The sequence below is a fragment of the Daucus carota genome, chromosome 3 (genome assembly GCF_001625215.2).
Source record: "Daucus carota subsp. sativus chromosome 3, DH1 v3.0, whole genome shotgun sequence".
Classification (NCBI taxonomy): Eukaryota; Viridiplantae; Streptophyta; class Magnoliopsida; order Apiales; family Apiaceae; genus Daucus; species Daucus carota.
In genome coordinates, this window is record NC_030383.2 from 17637593 (window position 1) to 17645715 (window position 8123).

Consider the following 8123-nt stretch of genomic DNA (forward strand, 5'->3'; position numbering starts at 1 on the left):
TGAAGAATGAAACTACAAGTTGGTTCTAATTTTAAACAACCGAAAATGAAGCAACAAGTTGTTTTCAACTTCAAACGAGTCTGGAATGAAGCTACAACAAGTTGTTTCCGGGCTTAAACGACTACAAGGTGCTTCTAATTTTAAACAACCGAAAATGAAGCTACAAGTTGTTTCCAAATTCAATCTAGCCAATAATAAAGCAACAAGTTGTTTCCGGCTCAAACGAGTCAAGAATGAAACTACAAGTTGGTTCTAATTTTAAACAACCGAAAATGAAGCAACAAGTTGTTTTCAACTTCAAACGAGTCTGGAATGAAGCTACAACAAGTTGTTTCCATGCTCAAACGACTACAAGTTGCTTCTAATTTTAAACAACCGAAAATGAAGCTACAAGCTGTTTCCAAATTCAATCTAGCCAATAATAAAGTAACACGTTATTTCCGGCTCAAACGAGTCAAGAATGAAACTACAAGTTGGTTCTAATTTAAACAACCTAAAATTAAGCTACAAGTTGTTTTCAACTTCAAACGAGTCTGGAATGAAGATACAAGTTGCTTCCAACTTCAATCTAGCCAATAATGAAGCAACAAGTTGTTTCCGGGCTCAAACGAGTCAAAAAAGAAACTACAAGTTGGTTCTAATTTTAAACAACCGAAAATGAAGCTACAAGTTGTTTCCAAATTCAATCTAGCCAATAATAAAGCAACAAGTTGTTTCCGGCTCAAACGAGTCAAGAATGAAACTACAAGTTGGTTCTAATTATAAACAACCGAAAATGAAGCTACAAGTTGTTTCCAACTTCAAACGAGTCTGGAATGAAGCTACAAGTTGCTTCCAACTTCAATCTAACCAATAATGAAGCAACAAGTTGTTTCCGGGCTCAAACGAGTCAAGAATGAAACTACAAGTTGATTCTAATTTTAAACAACCGAAAATCAAGCTACAAGTTGTTTCCAAATTCAATCTAGCCAATAATAAAGCAACAAGTTGTTTCCGGCTCAAACGAGTGAAGAATGAAACTACAAGTTGGTTCTAATTTTAAACAACCGAAAATGAAGCTACAAGTTGTTTTCAACTTCAAACGAGTCTGGAATGAAGCTACAAGTTGCTTCCAACTTCAATCTAGCAAATAATGAAGCAACAAGTTGTTTTCGGGCTCAAATGAGTCAAGAATGAAACTACAAGTTGATTCTAATTTTAAACAACCGAAAATAAAGCTACAAGTTGTTTCCAAATTCAATCTAGTCAATAATAAAGCAACAAGTTGTTTCAGGCTCAAACGAGTCAAGAATGAAACTACAAGTTGGTTCTAATTTTAAACAACCGAAAATGAAGCTACAAGTTGTTTCCAACTTCAAACGAGTCTGGAATGAAGCTACAAGTTGCTTCCAACTTCAATCTAGCCAATAATGAAGCAACAAGTTGTTTCCGGGCTCAAACAAGTCAAGAATGAAACTACAAAAGTTGATTCTAATTTTAAACATTCGAAAATGAAGCTACAAGTTGTTTCCAAATTCAATCTAGCCAATAATAAAGCAACAAGTTGTTTCCGGCTCAAACGAGTCAAGAATGAAACTACAAGTTGGTTCTAATTTTAAACAACCGAAAATGAAGCAACAAGTTGTTTTCAACTTCAAACGAGTCTGGAATGAAGCTACAACAAGTTGTTTCCGGGCTCAAACGACTACAAGTTGCTTCTAATTTTAAACAACCGAAAATGAAGCTACAAGCTGTTTCCAAATTCAATCTAGCCAATAATAAAGTAACAAGTTGTTTCCGGCTCAAACGAGTCAAGAATGAAACTACAAGTTGGTTCTAATTTAAACAACCGAAAATGAAGCAACAAGTTGTTTTCAACTTCAAACGAGTCTGGAATGAAGCTACAACAAGTTGTTTCCGGGCTCAAACGACTACAAGTTGCTTCTAATTTTAAACAACCGAAAATGAAGCTACAAGCTGTTTCCAAATTCAATCTAGCCAATAATAAAGTAACAAGTTGTTTCCGGCTCAAACGAGTCAAGAATGAAACTACAAGTTGGTTCTAATTTTAAACAACCGAAAATGAAGCTACAAGTTGTTTTCAACTTCAAACGAGTCTGGAATGAAGCTACAAGTTGCTTCCAACTTCAATCTAGCCAATAATGAAGCAACAAGTTGTTTCCGGGCTCAAATGAGTCAAGAATGAAACTACAAGTTGGTTCTAATTTTAAACAACCGAAAATGAAGCAACAAGTTGTTTTCAACTTCAAACGAGTCTGGAATGAAGCTACAACAAGTTGTTTCCATGCTCAAACGACTACAAGTTGCTTCTAATTTTAAACAACCGAAAATGAAGCTACAAGCTGTTTCCAAATTCAATCTAGCCAATAATAAAGTAACACGTTGTTTCCGGCTCAAACGAGTCAAGAATGAAACTACAAGTTGGTTCTAATTTAAACAACCTAAAATTAAGCTACAAGTTGTTTTCAACTTCAAACGAGTCTGGAATGAAGATACAAGTTGCTTCCAACTTCAATCTAGCCAATAATGAAGCAACAAGTTGTTTCCGGGCTCAAACGAGTCAAAAAAGAAACTACAAGTTGATTCTAATTTTAAACAACTGAAAATGAAGCTACAAGTTGTTTCCAAATTCAATCTAGCCAATAATAAAGCAACAAGTTGTTTCCGGCTCAAACGAGTCAAGAATGAAACTACAAGTTGGTTCTAATTTTAAACAACCGAAAATGAAGCTACAAGTTGTTTCCAAATTCAATCTAGCCAATAATAAAGCAACAAGTTGTTTCCGGCTCAAACGAGTCAAGAATGAAACTACAAGTTGGTTCTAATTATAAACAACCGAAAATGAAGCTACAAGTTGTTTCCAACTTCAAACGAGTCTGGAATGAAGCTACAAGTTGCTTCCAACTTCAATCTAACCAATAATGAAGCAACAAGTTGTTTCCGGGCTCAAACGAGTCAAGAATGAAACTACAAGTTGATTCTAATTTTAAACAACCGAAAATCAAGCTACAAGTTGTTTCCAAATTCAATCTAGCCAATAATAAAGCAACAAGTTGTTTCCGGCTCAAACGAGTGAAGAATGAAACTACAAGTTGGTTCTAATTTTAAACAACCGAAAATGAAGCTACAAGTTGTTTTCAACTTCAAACGAGTCTGGAATGAAGCTACAAGTTGCTTCCAACTTCAATCTAGCAAATAATGAAGCAACAAGTTGTTTTCGGGCTCAAATGAGTCAAGAATGAAACTACAAGTTGATTCTAATTTTAAACAACCGAAAATAAAGCTACAAGTTGTTTCCAAATTCAATCTAGTCAATAATAAAGCAACAAGTTGTTTCAGGCTCAAACGAGTCAAGAATGAAACTACAAGTTGGTTCTAATTTTAAACAACCGAAAATGAAGCTACAAGTTGTTTCCAACTTCAAACGAGTCTGGAATGAAGCTACAAGTTGCTTCCAACTTCAATCTAGCCAATAATGAAGCAACAAGTTGTTTCCGGGCTCAAACAAGTCAAGAATGAAACTACAAAAGTTGATTCTAATTTTAAACAACCGAAAATGAAGCTACAAGTTGTTTCCAAATTCAATCTAGCCAATAATAAAGCAACAAGTTGTTTCCGGCTCAAACGAGTCAAGAATGAAACTACAAGTTGGTTCTAATTTTAAACAACCGAAAATGAAGCAACAAGTTGTTTTCAACTTCAAACGAGTCTGGAATGAAGCTACAACAAGTTGTTTCCGGGCTCAAACGACTACAAGTTGCTTCTAATTTTAAACAACCGAAAATGAAGCTACAAGCTGTTTCCAAATTCAATCTAGCCAATAATAAAGTAACAAGTTGTTTCCGGCTCAAACGAGTCAAGAATGAAACTACAAGTTGGTTCTAATTTAAACAACCGAAAATGAAGCAACAAGTTGTTTTCAACTTCAAACGAGTCTGGAATGAAGCTACAACAAGTTGTTTCCGGGCTCAAACGACTACAAGTTGCTTCTAATTTTAAACAACCGAAAATGAAGCTACAAGCTGTTTCCAAATTCAATCTAGCCAATAATAAAGTAACAAGTTGTTTCCGGCTCAAACGAGTCAAGAATGAAACTACAAGTTGGTTCTAATTTTAAACAACCGAAAATGAAGCTACAAGTTGTTTTCAACTTCAAACGAGTCTGGAATGAAGCTACAAGTTGCTTCCAACTTCAATCTAGCCAATAATGAAGCAACAAGTTGTTTCCGGGCTCAAATGAGTCAAGAATGAAACTACAAGTTGATTCTAATTTTAAACAACCGAAAATAAAGCTACAAGCTGTTTCCAAAATCAATCTAGCCAATAATAAAGTAACAAGTTGTTTCCGGCTCAAACGAGTCAAGAATGAAACTACAAGTTGGTTCTAATTTAAACAACCGAAAATTAAGCTACAAGTTGTTTTCAACTTCAAACGAGTCTGGAATGAAGATACAAGTTGCTTCCAACTTCAATCTAGCCAATAATGAAGCAACAAGTTGTTTCCGGGCTCAAACGAGTCAAAAAAGAAACTACAAGTTGATTCTAATTTTAAACAACTGAAAATGAAGCTACATGTTGTTTCCAAATTCAATCTAGCCAATAATAAAGCAACAAGTTGTTTCCGGCTCAAACGAGTCAAGAATGAAACTACAAGTTGGTTCTAATTTTAAACAACCGAAAATGAAGCTACAAGTTGTTTTCAACTTCAAACGAGTCTGGAATGAAGCTACAAGTTGCTTCCAACTTCAATCTAGCCAATAATGAAGCAACAAGTTGTTTCCGGGCTCAAACGAGTCAAGAATGAAACTACAAGTTGATTCTAATTTTAAACAACCGAAAATGAAGCTACAAGTTGTTTCCAAATTCAATCTAGCCAATAATAAAGCAACAAGTTGTTTCCGGCACAAACGAGTCAAGAATGAAACTACAAGTTGGTTCTAATTTTAAACAACCGAAAATGAAGCTACAAGTTGTTTTCAACTTCAAACGAGTCTGGAATGAAGCTACAAGTTGCTTCCAACTTCAATCTAGCCAATAATGAAGCAACAAGTTGTTTCCGGGCTCAAATGAGTCAAGAACCTTCTGCTAATCTTTAATTATGCGGATTGATTTTTGTTCCTACAATATCCGAGGGCTTCACAATAAGGTATCTTTCACCAAAGATTTTTTGAGCAATCATAATATATCTCTTATAGCCCTCCTTGATACTCATGTTAAAAAGGAAAATGCTCTTTTTTATTCTTCATGTATTGCACCAAGCTTTCAGTGGATTTATAATTACGATTATTACTATAATGGAAGAATTTGGCTTGGTTGGAATGAGATGGACTGGAATGTCGATCTTTTATGCTCTTCTGCCCAACATATTACCTGCAAAATTAAAAAACCAGATGGCTCCTTGAGTTGCATCGTCTCTTTTGTTTATGCCTTCAATTCTGTTGAAGATAGACGTGCTCTCTGGACGGACTTAATTCGCTTAAGCTCTGATCTGTGCTTCTCTAATGATCCCTGGTGTGCCATGGGGGACTTTAACTCCTTCCTTCATTGTTCTGAGACTAATAAGGCCATGCCAAGACGTACTAATGCAGTCCTTGAATTTGGTGACTGTCTTTCGGCTATTGCCTTAACGGATTTAAAATATCTTGGTCCTACTTTTACATGGTGGGATGGTAATATTGATGATCCTCTTATGATGAAGCTTGATCGTGCTCTTGTCAATGGTAGTTGGCTACAAACATTCACAGAATCTATTGCTGAAATTATGCCTCGTGGTCTTTCTGATCATAATCCAATTGGCCTTACCTTTGGAGGTGTTCGTGAAAGAATTCGAAAGCCATTCCAGATTTTTAAGCATATTCTTGATCATGCAGATTTTCTCAGTACTGTCTCTGAATCATGGAGTCACGACTTGTCCACTGATCCCTGGAATAATCTACTTCTAAAGCTTAAGGCTGTCAAAGTTTCTCTCAAGCATCTCAATTCCCTCTCTGGTAATTTACACAGTAAGGTCTTGGCTGCTAATGCTGCTCTTCAAAATTTCCAACGAAATCTTCCTCTGGTGCCATCTTATGATCAACGAATGGAAGAGAAATCTCTTTGTGATGACTTAAACAGAGCTCTTGCTGCTGAGGAAAAACTGCTTCAACAAAAGTCACGTATCAACTGGATTAAGAATGGGGACGGCAATAACAAGTTTTTCCTCAACTCTTGTAGAGGTCGATGGAACTCTAACAGAATTGTTAAGCTGGAGGATGAAGATGGCGTTCAACATACATCCCATGCTGATATCTCAAATGTTGCTATCAATTATTTCCAGAATCTGATTGGATCCCCTCACTCTGTTATGGATTTTCCGGATGACATGGTACTCAATCAGCTTTCTCATGAGCAGAGTTTGCTTTTATCTCAGCCTTTTTCTAGGGATGATGTTCTTAATTCTCTAAAATCTTTGGGAAAGAACAAGAGCCCTGGGCCGAATGGTTTCTCCCCTGAATTTTACATTAAGGCTTGGTCAATTGTTGGACATGATGTCACCACTGCTGTGCTCCACTTCTTTAACACTGGTTGTCTCCTTAGAGCCATCAATTCCTCAGCCATTTGTCTTATAGCTAAGCAGCAGAATGCTATTAAAATGCAGCAATTTCGACCTATCTCTTGCTGTAACACCATCTATAAATGCATTGCCAAGATAATTGCTTTCAGAATGAAGCCTGTTATGACCTGCCTATCCTCACAGAATCAAGGTGCGTTTGTTCCAAATAGAAGTATTGGAGATAATATTCAGCTTGCTCAATCTCTTTGTAAGGATTATCACCTCAGTGTAGGTCCTTCAAAATTTGCTTGCAAACTTGATTTAAGGAAAGCTTTTGATACTCTTGATTGGTCTTTTCTTTTAGCAACTCTTGCAAAGATGAACTTCCCTGTTAAATTTATCGCTTGGATAAGAACTTGCATCTGTGACTGTATGCATTCGGTGAAGATTAACGGCTCTATTGAAGGTTATTTTAAGGGAGGTTCGGGTCTTCGACAGGGCTGCCCTCTCTCTCCCTATTTATTTGTGCTTACAATGGAGGTGCTCAACTCTTGTATTTCTACTGCCATTAGTAAGGGAGATTTTCAATTTCACTGGAAAACTAAGGAGCTCAACCTCACTCATCTAGTTTTTGCTGACGACCTTATTCTCTTTTGTAAAGGAGAGTGTGAATCTATTCAGCTCCTGTTTGAAGGTGTTAAGTTCTTTTCTGAACTTTCTGGTATGCATTCAAACCCTTCGAAGTGTATGTGCTACTTTGGTAATGTGGATAGATTCACCAAGCTCTTTGCTTTGCATATCTCTCGGTTTTCTGAAGGTTCCCTCCCCATGAGTTATCTGGGACTTCCCCTCATTACTGGTGCTTTGAAATCTAGACATTGCTCTCCTCTTATATCCAGAATTGCTTGCAAAATCAACCTCTGGACATGCAAATTCATCAGTCAGGCGGGAAGGATCCAACTTATTAATTCGGTTCTGTTCGGAATTCAGAGTTACTGGGCCATGTACATCTTTCTTCCAGGGGCTGTTTTAAAGAAAATTCAGTGTATGCTGTCTAAGTTCCTTTGGAAGGGGTCTATCTCTGGTCATTGTTTATATAAAATTGCTTGGGCTGATTGTTGTTTTGCAAAATCGGAAGGGGGATTAGGCTTTAAAAATTTGCAGAAGTGGAATGATTCTGCCATCCTTTATCAATTATGGAGAATTATTAACAAGACCAATTCTATTTGGGTGAATTGGTTGTTTGCTTATGATCTGAAAAGAGGCAACTTTTGGACGATGAACATACCTGGTCGATGTACGTGGAGCTGGAAACGCATTCTCCTGCTAAGACCCCTTGCTTTGCAAAAGATCTCATACAAAGTTGGTAGATACTCTGCATTTTCTTTATGGCATGATCCTTGGTGCAACCACAAGCCATTATCAACTCAGTTTGACTCCAGTCTCCAGTCTGCCCTCGAATCTCTCCCCAATGACACTGTGAGTTATATTCAGGATAACGGCCACTGGAATCTTGGTGCCAGTAACCATTATTTGGTGAGGGACCTCAGACTATACTGCAGCCATATTATTCCTGGAAGACATGATGAAA